This window comes from Sturnus vulgaris, chromosome 6, assembly GCF_052056855.1.
Source record: "Sturnus vulgaris isolate bStuVul1 chromosome 6, bStuVul1.hap1, whole genome shotgun sequence".
Classification (NCBI taxonomy): domain Eukaryota; kingdom Metazoa; phylum Chordata; class Aves; order Passeriformes; family Sturnidae; genus Sturnus; species Sturnus vulgaris.
Window position 1 is genome coordinate 37,434,078 of NC_142248.1, and position 15,298 is coordinate 37,449,375.

At 39.9% G+C, this 15,298-nt stretch overlaps 1 long non-coding RNA gene across 1 annotated transcript in view; it reads right to left on the reverse strand.

Annotated features, from left to right (window-relative positions):
• The window catches only part of LOC106850550 (uncharacterized), a 55,965-nt gene extending 40,943 nt beyond the window's left edge, over window positions 1-15,022 (reverse strand). The window contains exons 1-4 of the long non-coding RNA XR_015804236.1: window positions 11,176-15,022; window positions 10,910-10,936; window positions 10,430-10,526; window positions 3,361-3,474 (exon numbers count right to left, since the gene is read on the reverse strand). This is a non-coding gene — a long non-coding RNA (uncharacterized LOC106850550). The remainder of the gene's footprint in view (window positions 1-3,360; window positions 3,475-10,429; window positions 10,527-10,909; window positions 10,937-11,175) is intronic.
• Window positions 15,023-15,298: the final 276 nt, after the last annotated feature.

Here is a 15,298-nt window from a genome sequence, read left to right on the forward strand (position 1 = left end):
TTTCTGTGGAAAGACATTTTGCCTAATTGTGAATTGGCTGACAAATAACCAGAGCTCAGCCCAGATGTCCCTCACTCCTCAGGGCTAGGAAACTCCATCAAGAGGATGGGGAATAGAATATACTTCAGAAATGGGGGGAGGTACCTATTGTGTGGCATTTTCAGACTCCAAAGCCACTCTCCTAGAGCCCTCACACACTGAACTGGGTGCTTTGAAGGTTCCACCCGTCTTCTTGTATACACTTCCATTTGTTTGTAAAACAAAGCAACTAAAGACAGAAGGACAGTAGAAAAGAAAAACAAAAAAAAAAGCACAGATTAACTAGGTATCCCATGTATTTACTTTAGACTTCAGTGCTAGTGACGGTCTCTATGTGAATAAAATAAACTAGCACATTGACAAATTATCCAAGTTTGAAGGAATAACAAGAGTTGAAATTATTGCAATTACACAATGTTCACAGAAATGCCAAACTGAAATTCTCTGAACTGTAAATGAGACCTGAGGGTCAGGTTCTGGCCCAGGAAACACATGAGAAATCTCAACCAAATAAGTGAAGTAGCACTAACAGTAATCCAGTGCAGGACTGTGTGGGCTGCCTCTTCCCTGGGGAAATTTTCCCACCATTTAGTCTCTGAGTCTTTGACTTCAGCATTAACAGTACTGTCTTCCTGTAAGCCCAGTCATTAAGCCTTTCTTGCTCCTCTACTACTTGCTTTCTTGAAAGAGAAGCTGACCCTCAGCTATGAGAACACAGCATCCAGGGCAGCCTGACCTGCACCTATTGAACTCCATGACTTCTCCACAGAGACAGGTGCCTAAAACATCAAGGGATGCTCTGCTTTAAATAACTACAGTCCTTCTAGATCACTGCAAAGGGATACCCCTCACACATCATTCTGCAGCTCTAGGTCCACAGTTTAAACTCAGTTCTACTTTAACAGCAGATAGAGTAAGGAGGAGGAAAAGTAAAGTAGGATCTCCCTAAATCTAAGTAATACTACATTTGCCCAACCTAAATGCACAACAGATCCCTTTAAACATAATTGCCCATGGTTGCCACAACTTTCAATGCCATAGGGAGGCTTTCTTGGCTAGCCTTCAGTCCAGGATAATCAACAGACACTTCACATATTCCTCTGCCTGCCCAGCCTGCTTGCTACACTTTGACCACTGGGCTGTTTTGACTTTACACACCTTCTGCACATCACCAGCATAACGGAGACAGAGCTGTTTCATCTACTTCCCATTCCCATCTGATACGAACCTGGTGCAAATTATAACTACTTTCATATGTTGTAAGTTGGCAGAGAACATACCTTGTGATCTTCCAAAAAGGCTTCTATTACTGAGCTTCAAATTAGGTGCTAAATTCTGATTCTTTAACTCTTTTCATATAACTTACCTTCATTAGTTAAATCAATGCTTATGATATCCCAGATTTGCAGGGGGCTGTACCTACTTATGCATGACCCTGGAAGCCTTTTTAATGGGATGTTGTGGAGTATATTTTGGCAGGACACTGAAAACAAGTTTATTTTACTTGCAAGATCACATAATCAGCTCAGCAGTGCTGAAATGTGGCAATGAAATCCTCTCATCACGTAGAGATGATGATCAGCAATACTACCAATAGATAGGAAAAACTAACCCAGTCATCCTAGTCAGTGGATCTTACTTGTATTTAGGGCTGACACATACATAGCAATTTGCCTCTGTTTTACAGCAGCTGCAAACTATTAACTATGACAATGAAGTTGATTTTTAAACCAACAAATATGACGGCTATTATGAAAGTTTTACCACTGTCACATGGTGTGCAGTCTTTAAATTCATCCCTTGCTGTGTGGCTGAACTTTTATTGATTTTTTTTTTAATTAAAAGAAGGTCATGCGAGGACAGAAAACCTCTTTGTCAATCAGATTGTGCAGTGCATAAAATTCTTCCAGAGCTCTCATAAAAGCCAAGACCAGCACACTGCACTTAAAGCACAGTGTAGCAGAGATACCACAACTGCATTTGACAGATAAAAAGATACTCCCCCTCATTCCCCTATTGCTTCTTTCCGCCTCCAAAATGCCATCATCTCTGCTGGGTTCCCAGAAAACATAGCACTGAAGGATCCATTTGCCAACTGAGTGAGTTTTCAACATAAGAAACCTTCAAAATTATACCCATAGTCCAAAGCACAAACCTTTGCTCTAATGCACTGATAGAAACAAATCAAATGAAAACCAGCTTCCAATCCAAGACTTACACAGAGAAGAAAAAGAAGGATTTTAGCTTCTTTTGACAGTATGTGGTGCATTTAGGGAATGCTTACAGTCAGATATCATACAAAATTTCTCTCATCGTGTACAAATAAATTATGGTCAGACAAATGTGTAAAAATCGAGATGTAACCTTTAGATAATTGTCTATTTTCCCCCATATATGCCCAGTGAAACAGGACAAAAATTTTTGATTTCTAGAAGCACTTATAACTATTCAGCTGAAGAAGTGATTCCTCCTGGTTTCTATTTCCATTCATCTTCTTTCTCACCTCATCATATGAGCTACCCTTCTCCTTCAAAAGAACTGTGCAGAAACCCACAGGCAGAGCAGGGGGTGAGCCTCACTATTTTACATAACAAAATCATATGCATCATAACACACACACACACAACTTCCCAAATGTCTGAGGTTAGTTATCCTTCATGTCCTGACAAGTTACACCCACCTTTCCCAGAGGAACTAACTCGCTCCATAACAAATCCCAGATTTTTGTTAAAACAGCAAATAAATTAGGACCACCTACCACCCAATCCTGCAAGCACTTACTGGTAGACATCCCTGCCTGCCTGCTGCCACGCACAGCCTCAGAGTTTCAGCTGGCTGTCCGTGACACAAAGTGCCGTATCTCCGGCAAATGTTTCCAGAGTTATGCTCCATTGCTAGGTCAAAATCAGCTCAGTTCTCTGAGCCCTGTTTACAGTCAGCCTCCAGCACTGGTTTATGTTGGAATAATTCATAAGAATGAAACACAAGTCTGGATTTCAGAATAAGGCCCCCAGTCAACATGTGAGAGCATTTATGACTCTGTGAGACCTACGTTAAAAAAACTTAAAAACAGACAGCATTTCCCTATGAGTGTCCAGTTTTCCCGTGTTACAGTTTGCTCTCTCAAGAAGACTGGTAGGCTGAGATATTGGTCACTATGTGAAAATGACAACATTCAATTAAAACAATAGCAATTTTCAAGACATGCTTTTTTTTCAATAGATGTATGACATTCCTAGACATTCTATTAATTAGCAGGCCCCAGGCAACACATTTGGAAAAACAGAACAATCTGGCCTTTGATTTTTATCCAGGCCTTACCCAAGATCACACAGAGGTAGCCAGACTGCTGATAGATCCCCCACACAGAGCACACACCCCCAGCAAACAGCTGTGCTAAGAACTGCGTGTAAATCACTTTGAAGAATTCTCAATCTGCAGAGAAAGAAAGAATGATTTATTCATTAATAAAAAACTGCTGGTGTCAGACTGGGCAATCAGAATTTGCTAAGTGGACTCTTCTAACAAGTCCCAAATTTGTTTCTGTGTCCTTTTTTCCATTTACCTGTTTTAATTTCACTTTAAAAGCCATTCTGAACGAAACACAGATCCTGGATATCTTCTATATTTCAGGACGAGGAATTCAAACAAGCCCATTACTTTTAAAGTATGGAGGTTATTAATATCCTGATGAGCATCTGAAATTAGCAGCATCTCATGTTCTACACCTACATGATGGTTATCTTGGAAACTGGCATCCTTGTTACACCTTTTCTGGGCGGCTATAGTTATAATCCATCAGTACACTGGATGAAAAACACCATCTCAACAGATGTTGTAAGATGCCAGCTGAAACACCACTCTAGCTTTTGATACTCCCACCTGCATTAATAATTTGTGGTTGCATTGGATAAAGATCTGTGAGTTCCTTCACTTTTAGGAATTTATTAAGGTAATCAAAACTTTGGAATCTTTCTTACTGGTTGTATTATTCATTTCATCTGTAGACAATAATGGTCCTCTTACATTAAGGATAATTTGGGCCTTAGATGGGCTTTCCACATTTTTCAGTGATGTAGCTGTAATTAAAACAAAATCCAAAGGGAAAAAGGGGAGGAGTATTTGATCTTGAAAGAAGCCAGACTGTCTGGAGGATATGTATTTTGAAGGTTTTATTGGTAGCCCTCAGAGAAAGGCAGCTATAACCTAAGCTTGAAGGCTAGCGAGGGCTATGTGGGTTTGTGTGGGAGGGGGTTAAGTCTAATTTGTGAATGGTGAGTTATTAGCCCTGACATTTGAGAATAGACACTGCATTGTGTTGATGATGAGAGCAACCCTAGTTTTCTTGTTAATGGCAGTGATTCATTCTTTCCCACTCAACTATTGTTCCCATTTACCTGGCAGAGAATTACTTGTTATGTGTTTCCAATTGCTGATTTCTGGAGAGACTGTTCAGATGAGCAAAAGCACAGGAGAAAAAATGCACAAAGCAGGCAGAGTTTTGGGAACAGCACTAGTGGAGCTCTCAAAGGCTGTGTGGCCTTTCCCCCCTCCTCTACTCCCCTTTGCACCTGAGAAAACCCTAGTTCTTTTCTGCCTAGCTCAAGAGTTTTCAGACTCCCTTCCTTTCAGTTCAGGATTATTCCCTTAGATTCATGCTTTCAAAATTGTTTAAAATATCTGGAGATTTGTAAAATGTTTGGAAGCTTTAAATTATTTCAAACCTATGTGTAGTCATACATTTAGTAGCACAGAGCAACCAGCCTTGGATTTTCCACTACAGCCTTACCCAGCTGCACAAAAGCAGCTATGCCAACAACTGGCCTCCTATACCACATGAAACCACCCAGAAATCCCACAAGGGGTCTCAGCCAATTATCCTCACAGAAGCCAATATATTAAGGTTTTTTTAAATTGTCTGAAAGTCATGGAATATCAGGACAACGACCAGGAATAAGTAAATCAAGGCTGAAGCCTCCAGAGAGAGCTGTCTCTCCAACAGTGTTTTGTAACATGCCTGGCTACTGCACTCAGATTCTCTGTTTGTCACTTGGCGAACTGCAAACCCAACACTTCTGAGGCTGCCTCCCCTCCTCCCCAGCAGACCGTGACACTGGTAGATGGGCCTGATCCCTTCCTAAAGTGGAAGAGCTGCATTGACGTCAGTGGTGAGACTTCTCTTTCTCGCAACTACCAATCTGGCCCTCCCACTTTTACAAATGACCCCGAGGGGACGATATGAAACACAAAGCTTGGAAAAGTACAGAACTATGACTTGGGAACAGCCCATGGCACAGATTAGGGAACAGTAGCCATAAAGAGTTTGAATCCAGATGTGAAATTCCCCAAAGCCAGGACTATTCAATCCCTGTCTCATATGCGAGGCAAACAAGCAAAATTAACTATTGGGTCAACCTTACCCATAAGACACGGCTCACTGTGAGCAACTCCACAAGATCTTTGGGAACTGTTTACTTTCAGGACATGCAAACAGCTCCATTGCTTGGAAAAGGCTGAAGCATATTCCACCCTTGGTGCAGCCAGCCAGGACCACTGCAGCAGGCAGGGCAGGGCAGCTGACTGACACACTGGGATTTGCTCTGTGCAAATACTTCTTGTGCCCAGGGAGCACAGAAACCACAGTTGCAGCCCTGCCAGTGGGGTGGAAGGTGTCACGTCCAGAGGCAGCAGTGGGCACTCAGCTGACCTCAAGCAAACAGAACCTAAGTGGAATGTGGTATCCTCAATTCCATCTTGGGTTTCAAGTGACTAAGTGAAGAGATGCATGAAATTCATATTGAGTCCCCAGGCTACTACATGCATTGAGCTACAGCTCTCTCTAAGCTGCCTCAGCCAGCATAAAGGTAGCTGGGCTTTGGCCATGCAGAATTCCCACAGATTTCAATGGGAATTTCAGTGTTCCAGTCTGGACTCCAAGAATGTGGTGCTGGACCCAGAGCTCTGACGGCTGGAGCCGTATTCAATATCAGTGTCTGGCAACACCCATTTGTAAAACAGTGACTCATTCACAGGCACAACTTTAGAGGGACAGACAGGATGACTTTAATCATTTCCATTTCGTTAACAAAGCTCAGTAAAACCAGATGAGCATCCTGGATGATAATAGTTGGTATTAATCTAATGATTGCAGTGATCCACTGCCACAGTTAGGAATAGTTTTATATCCTACAGAATGCATTGTTTTCATTTGCTTCCAGAACATAGCAACTAATGGACTCCTGAGGCTAAGGACAAAATAATTTTTAAACATTCATGAATTTATTTGGAACAGGTTTTTTTTCTGAAAATCAGAGGTATGGGAATAAATTGCAGAAAGTAATTTGAAAGAGAACATCTTTAAAAGTACCGAAGTGACTCAGGAGCCTGAGACATCAGATAAATCAGCTGTCATTAGCACTTTCCATTCATTGTAAACAAGGGAGCAAGTTTTGTCTAATGGACTGTATAGGGAGGGACATTTAATTCAGGCAGCTATTAATGCAAGGTGCTCATTTGTGCACAGTCCTTTCCATGGACCAGTTGGGTTTAAATATACAGTTTTAAGTCTTTAACACTACCATATATCAATCCTCAGACCTGACAGAAAGCATCTGAAAGCAAATTGCTAAAGCTGGAATTTGGCACTGGATTTTTACTCAAGATTTCTTTTAAAATAATGTGCTGCCTTTAGGGCACCACTTTTCCAGACCACATCTGGCTGACCCTTCTAACATATTAAGGATGCAATTCCATGGTAGATTTGCAAAAAGATGCAATTCCATCTGAAAATGCTCCAAGATGCCCTGATAGAAGCTACCTCTGATCCTAAAGTCTTGTAACTGCAACCCTCTAATTCTGATCCCAAACTAATATACTCTTCCCAGCAGAACTTACCAGTTCAGGCTCAGACACATACTAATGATGGCTACTCAGATTCCCATTCCCAGGCAGCTTTTATCCAGCCAGCTTGGAGCATGGACAGAGTGATTTCATATCTGCCTGCCAAACCCTGAGTAGACATACCTTCAGTGACTCAAGCAGTTAAGAGTAGAAATTCAGGATTAATCTTGAGCAATATTCTCACAGCTCAGGAAAGGCTAACTTGGCTTGATAATTTGGAAAGCCTGCCAGAGTATGGTAGTTTCCTTTGCTTTCTGGATTGATATGACTATTCCTTACTTTGAGTATCAAAACTCTTCCTGGTTGACACTTTCCCAACTTCACAGTAAGTCTTGCTCCATTAAGACAGAGTGATCTCCTGCTCAAAAGCATGTGTTCCTTCAGGATTCGCCTCCTCAAGGAAATATAAAATCAACATGTGCTCTACCAAACTCCTTTGATTAATTTAATTTCCCATATTCTGTAGGGTTACAGGTCCCTAGGGAATACCAGCACCTCACAAAGTATTACTGAATGGATGAGACAGACATATTTAAATTCAGTGCTGCAGTCTGAAAAAACTCTGGTTAAGATCATAGCAATTAGGCAACACATGAGATTTCCTACAACAGCACCTATCTTAGAAATGAGATAAACATCAGATGCTTTGATAAAATTAAACTTTCCACAATTTACACAATTCCTATTGCTTTATCTTTCCATAGTAAAATGCATAAATAAGAGATAGAAACTGGATTGCTTCTGAATGTTGTCCACTTTCACCTACAGTCCCAGCCTACTGTGCAGTTCCACCATGTCTGTTCCAGCCATTTCTAGATCTCGGGCTACTTTTCATTCACCATTTTTATAGCAAAACACATAACAGTAAGTTTGTCCACCACCTCTCCCCATTGTATATCTAGGTTAATGCAATAAATTAAGTGGAAACTACTTGCTTGGAGATCTGCAGCACTTCTGATCTCAAATGGCATCTTAAAAGTAAGACAGAGAATTCATACAACCTACTTCTCCCTACCATTCCAAGCATTTTCTGCTTTCTTCTCATTTTTCTCCTCCACCATCATAACAGAACTTCATCACAGTTACATTCTATGACCGAAACAAAAAAACCAATTTAACATTTCAACCACAACGCATCTAATTTTGTTCTTTGATGACCCCAGTATGATTCATTTCCCAAGTAATCTTAGTAATCACATTTTTTTTAGTAGTATATTTGTCCAGACTCATTATTGTCCATACAAGTATCTGTAGTTCATTTATTATTTATATTTTTAACTCATAGGGATAATTTCTCCGGGCTTATACAACACTTCTAGTTGGGCAACACCAGCCTGTCAACACCTTCTTTTCCTTCTCGCAGAAATTCTTCCATCATGACTGCAGCATCCGTACATATTCCAACTTTTGCATAACCTTGTCCACTGTTTCTAGTATTCACTTAAATTTGAGTTTTTCCTTTTCAATTTGCTTTAAACAGATTCCATAGCAGTTCATCCAATTCAGCAAAATCTTTCTTTAGGACTAGCAATGGTGTTAAGACATTGGGATTTTCATGCTTTGCTTGATGCATTTTCTCCTGCATCTCTTGATTTCAGTTAGTTTCTGCTAATACTTTCCTTCCAGCCCGGGCAGCAAGGTAGTGGCAGATCTTATTGCAGCAGCATAAAAGTATCACTTATTCAACCTTGTATTGTGACAATAAACTAACAGGTTTGCAAATTAAGATGTGTGAACTCTTTTTAAATACATTTTATACCTACAAATTCTTCACGTTCTCTGACAAAGCAGTCTAGGAGCCCTAATCTGAAAATGTGCAAGACCTATAATAACAAAACCCCTCAAACTGTTAATATCCTATAAATGTGTTTACAGGCTGAAGAAAAGAGAAATACTTCCTTCTTCTTTTAACGTCCTATTTAGCTCTTTCCTTTCTCTTGCCTCAGTTAATACTAGACCTGTGGAGATGAAAGTATGATGTCTGTGACACTGATGTGTGGTGCAGGATGCAATACACACCTCCTGCATGTAAGCACGTCTTCCTCTATTGCACAGGCTGAGAAACCATCTAGACTATGTTTAGCAACAAAGGAACTTTCTTTTTTACTCAGCCCCTGGCTTAATAACAACAATGTCACTTAGCATTTGAGATCACAGTTCGTTGTTTGCAGTGCCTTGTTTATGTGCAGCACTATAAGGTGGGTAGCACACACTGCCTCTCACTTATTTTCATAAGCTGAAACTAATTAATGTTTCGCATGCCAGGGATAAGAGGACAGCTGGAAACCATCAAGGGGAAATGCAAGCAGTACATGAGCTGTTTCTTCAGTCAGCTGTTTCACTGCCCAAGGCACACACAGGCAGCTCACAACTTTGTCTCTCAGGTCCAGTCCTGCTTTGCTCTGTCACTCAGAAGTCAATACAAGTATCCCAACTTTGCAGTGGTATAACAGAGAACAGACTTGGGCCCAAATATCCTATTGGTACTTCAGACATTCTTTTTCTATCAAAACTTGATACTTAAAGCCTTCTGGTGACATGGACAATCAGGATAAATTAGCAATTAATACTACATAATTGCCTTAGACTATGCTCAGAAATCTCTTCCAACTCACAAATAAAAGTTCACATACTCAAGCCACAAGTCTCAGACTACATACTCCATCAATAGACATATCTTTGTCATATCTCCTGGAGGCCAAACACAGGGCTTGTCCTAACCATAAGGAATAGAAGCAGAGTTGAGGTTCACTGCAGATGCCATCGTACTGGTCTTCATTACTCAGGCCTGGGAACAGTTATGCAGAATGCTTCTGCTGATCTCAGTATCTGGTTAGTTCTCCCTCACTTAACCCTGAACCTTTCACATACACATGAAGACAAACAGCCAAAGTTCTACATGCTAAGACTTAAGCAAACACATTTTGTGCCAGGTGGCATAGGCCAATAACCTGCAAAGGTCCACACCCACACAGAATTACACAATGGACCACACGTAATTTAGAGTATGCCATTTGCCTATCACTAAGAATTATCAAGCACCAGTCATTTCCAGAAACAGTTTGCTGGTCTCAACAGATCAGTTACACTGCATTTATTTTTGCTCTAAGCAATACCTTCTATGCCTGTCATTCATACCAATTTGGGAGTTCACTCAGACACATCACTAACCCTTTTCCAGGTCCTCAAGCTCAGTAACATTTAATTCACCAAGTGGAATTTTTCTGGCTCTTCTCTGCAATCCTAATTTCGACTTTTATCCTGATGAGCTGCCAGAGACAGAGTCTACTCCACAGGGATCCCAAATGCTACAGCCCACTGCAGCCCAACACTGCATGACAGCAAATATTTTGAAAGAAAGAAAGGACTCCATAAAACATCACTAGAGCTCTAACATTCCAAAATATGAATTCATACGTCAGTTGTAACATGTTCAAGCCTCGACACTCGGCCAATGCACAGACCTCCCCAAAGGCTGAGCATGAGGTACCTCGCTGGTGTCTTGGGTCTCAGCTTTAATCCAGTGCATGGCAAGTTGAGTCCAGCAAGGCCAGCTCTCCAGGCAAGACTGGCAAGAACTTTTCTCCCTGCACAGTAAACAGTACACCATTTAGCTGATAGCCTCAGTGATTCCTTCAGAACAAATACAAAGAATAAAAGTGAATTTCCAGGAAGTAGCTCCTGATCTCATCCAGAATATTAAATTGCAAGGTATTTTGCAGATTTTCAGCTGACATCGGACAGGCCCAGCTAACAATCCAATTAATCTCAAAACAATAACAGCCCTTAATCTAACATATATCAGCAAATTCCTGTTTTTCTCTTTTCTAACAAAAATAACAACACTGTAGTTGCCAGTGCATTAATAAGATCCTATTTCTGCTCCAGAGACTGAATCGAACCTTTGTTCTTCACAGCAAAGGATTAAGAAGGTTGCTATTTTGGTAATGAGATGTGGAGAGGTACTTACTTTGCAGCTGAGATCCAGGCTGGATGCCTGAGAAAGGAATAAACTGTGTTACCTCAGATGAACTTTATTTGTATAACCAGTATATCAAACTCTGTTAGTGTGATGCATATCATTAGCAATAAAGAGAGACTATTCATGAATAATTACAATTTGATAGAGTGTTTAAGCTCATTTACAAAATATGCCTTATGTTGTAGATAAAGTCATGAATGTAGATTTTAAGGTAACAACATGCACACACATAGGAAATTAGAAAAACTACTTACTTTCTAGGTAGCTTATTGGTCAGTTGCTTTTTTTTTTTTTCCCACAAAAGGTCTAATTTTTTTCCAGATATCTCACGTCTTTTAACGAGCACATCATGGAGAAACACTGTCATAAAATGACACAAGAAGGGGAAAAAAAGTGTCAGAAAAAACAGAACATGGACAGGGACAAATAGGAGAACACTGAAAAGAAGATCAAATCATATGACACCAATCCAAGTACTGAGGCACCAACTCAGTGCCCAAAATGATTGAGAAAACTGTTTGTGAGGCTGGAAAAGGAAGCAGTGACCTGTGAAAATGAAACCAACTTCATGAAAACATTAGTCATATAAAAAATATGTTGTTTATAGTTATCATAACAACATTTTCATTAAACAAACATGTTTAGTATATAAAGTTGTTGCAAGTAAAACATTTCCAAAGGACTAGGGTAAGTAAGGTAGTGTGGTTAGAACCTGGCACCAATTCATAATTACATAGGGATCAACTTCTTGCACTTAGAAATGGAAATGTTTGGGGCTTACATCAGAGGAGGTCTGAATTTCAAAATGAAAAGTATTTTTGTAACAAGATCTAGGAGCATCTTCAGATATAGCAAATACAAACTGAAATGAAGGCAAACAGAATCTCAACATTTCACTTGCATCCTGCTTTCTGGGCTGTTGACATGAGGAAGGACTTTGAAAACATGACAAAAAATTAAACTATTTACTAACTCTCGTTTCCACTCTATCAGGCCAGTGTATTTCAAACACATTTATCAAAAACCCACCATGATGCAATACAATACCAGAAAAAACCAGAATGTCAGAAATTGCTCCACTGGTCATTGCTGATATACTCTGGCAATGACAATTTGCATTTGATGAAACTTCCTTATCTCTCCTTCTCTAATTAATAGTAATAATAGAATACCAAAAATCCACAGAAGTTCAGATATTTCTAACATCATAGGTGCCAGATTTCCTAAGGAAACAAATCTTATTCAGTCAAGCTTTGTCTGCATGAGTGGTCTCATTACCCCTTCAATAATCTTTTGGACATGATCACCAATTCCAACTATATCTGATCAAAGCAGACACCTCAGAAACAATTAAGTTCTTAACAATATGCAGGAAAATCATTGGATGGGTGAGCAGAATGGTGTTAATAAGGGTTTCCACCAGTGCCATAGGATACAGCACTTTATTCATTTCAACCTCAGAGCAACAGTTTTTCAAAATCAACATCAATACAAAACAAATTGGGTTCACAAGTTTACATTTACAGGTAACACTTTAATCAAACATGGAAGGAATTGGACTCAGTGTAGATGTGACAGAGGGATATTTTTTGGCCTGTAATATGCAGGCAGTCAAAATGTACAAATAAACAGTCCTCACTCTTTGAGTCTACAGAACATTATTATTTCCCTTTTAAATCCTCCAGCAGGTTAATTAAACAAAATATTTATTTACAGCAGAAAAGAGGATGAAGTATCAGTGTGAAGTTATGACAGCAGGATCTACCTGTTAAAGTTTTCCACTTTTACTCTGTCCAGAAATACCAGTATTGAGCATAATTGCAGATTATAAAATAACTCCCTCTTTGAATACTTGAAGAATTTCCAGCATGGTATCATGGAAATGATAGTTACTTTGTAACTCAAGTATTAACTTTCAATAAAAAGTGTTAAGGGCCTGGACACTGAAGGTTGATCCACACTGGTGCAACTCTAGTAGGTCCCAAAGACAGCTGTTCTTACAGAAAAGAAAAATGATCCCATCCATGCAAGTCTGGACACTCAGATTTAATACACAGATTTTGCACAGACATCCCTAATGTTTAGATATTCAGCCACCTAAGGAAAATTCTTTGGACTTATCCCTCAGAGGAAGAGGCCTTGTGGTTGAACAAGATGATTGAACATGAAATTCTGGAAGTGGCAGTTTCATTAGGGGGAAAAAGCATATTTAAAAATTAAATTTGGCTGCCATATGGTGTGGGGAACTCAAATGGAAAAAAGTGTCTTCCATGCTTCAGCTGAGTTCTCTGATAGCTGACTGTGCCTGCCCCACGCAGCCTGTGGGGTTGAATGGACACCCCAGGAGGAGGCAGATACACAGCTGGGTGACAGCTTTAACAGCTGGCTTCCATTTCCAAATGTACAGTCTGAGCTCTGAGTGGATGAAGGGATACACAAATGCACGGGTACACGCACAGACATTTTTCTTTTACAATGCATAGATCATCATAAAATCACCTAAAATGCTCTCTCACTCTGTGCACAATATGTCTGCAGACTCAGTCATTTCTATGACAATAGCCTTCTTTGTTCAAATTTTATATTATCTCAGCTTTCAAGGCTTCATAGAAGTGTAAAAAAATAAACCCTCTGCATCTAAATGAAATAGTTTAAAGATCAGCAGTCTCTCTGCAGCAGAGTTAGCAGATCCCTCAAGTCTCTCTTTCCCAAGACAACGCCAAAATCAAAATTAAAAATTGCACCTGGTGCATCATTCTAGGTAACAGGGAGAGGCCCAGGGTCCCAGACATAAATTACAAGTTATACCAATTTCAGAGTAGAGAAAATGCAAATTATATGCAAGTTACATTTATAATGTATAAATAGAATAACCATAGCCTTTCTCTGGCTTAGTGACTTTTTACAGAAACTGCAAAGGCAATGCATCAGTGCATCAGGGACCCAGAGGGAGAGGGACAGACCTGACACTGGGTACCCTGCACTTGTAGCAGTTTGGAAACACTGGCAGGAGGCAGCCTAGGTCCATCTTCACTTGAATCCGCAGGTGTTTAGAGTGCCCAGACTTGCTGAAAATGAAGCCATGGTTGTCTCCACTTGGGCAACCACACTTAGAAGCACTTTTTGAAAACGTAGCCTGCAGGGAAATGAGGGTTAGCATGAAGCTGTCCTCGCTCCCAGGCCTCACACGGAGGCAGCTCTTTGACTGTAGGACTCTTTTCCCTCGCACACCCGAGCCCTTTGCAGTGAGGTGGGGCCAGAGGGAGGCATTTTCAGCCTTCAGAGGACCTTTATACTGTATTAAAAATATGGGTTCTTTAATGTTTCCTTTCTCAAAAGTAGTAATATAAACTAACTGAGTGTGCTCTTAGGAGAGCTTTTGGCAAGGGTATGGGACAATCTTGTGCCAAACCTCATCTTTGGCATGAAGAAATAAACAGACTGTGGTTCTGCATAAAGACAAAACTTTTGGAAAGCCTTTAGAATATTTCTCATAATGAAACAGTGGGGGGGTAGTTTTCTTGAAATTCTGAATACTCTCCAGAATACAAATCCAACCTTTAAATGTTTTGGTCTCTTCAATTATGAACTCAGTTTCTTCACTAAAAAAAATTGAAACAATTAAATTATGAATGATGGATGCGCCCTGATTTTGAACAATCCTCATTAAGGCTATTTCCATACTGTTTCATCTGTCTATAGTAAATAGAAATATTATGTCAGATAAGAATTATTCTCATTACTCTATATTACAGAAACTGAGATTGAAAAATCATGTGTTCTGTCTGTCTAAAGCCACAAATGACCTACTGCCCAGAACAGCAGTGCCAGATTATTTTGCTCCAGACTCTGGCTCTTGAACCCCATGCTTCTTGATGGATGATGCTCCCATTCTGCTCCCATTCACAGTACCTGAGCAAGAATATTGTAAAAAAACTAAAAAAAGGGAAAGAAAGGTCTGGTCTTGGATTTTATTTCTGGTTGCTCCCAATGATGTTCCACAATAAAATGAATGACAATGCAGATTGTATAGGAGATCCAGAAGAAAAGCCATCACAAAGTTTCAGAAATATCTTAGTTAAACTGTCCTGACAATGACATTTCTCATTATATCACACACAGCTCCTGTGCTATGGAGTAGATCAACCTCCCATATTTAGCAAATGAGGTTTATCACACATAGATCTGAAACACACTTAGATAAAGATTGAGTATCCAAAAGATTACCATGGTTTGCCAATACACACACAATCCTTTTGGACTACCCAACATATCATGACTGTTATTAAAAGAAACTGAATACTTTAAGAACAAGTTTAAGAAAATTTTAATAGTGTTCCTTTTTGATTTTGGGTGGAAAGAGATGCTGTTCTCTTC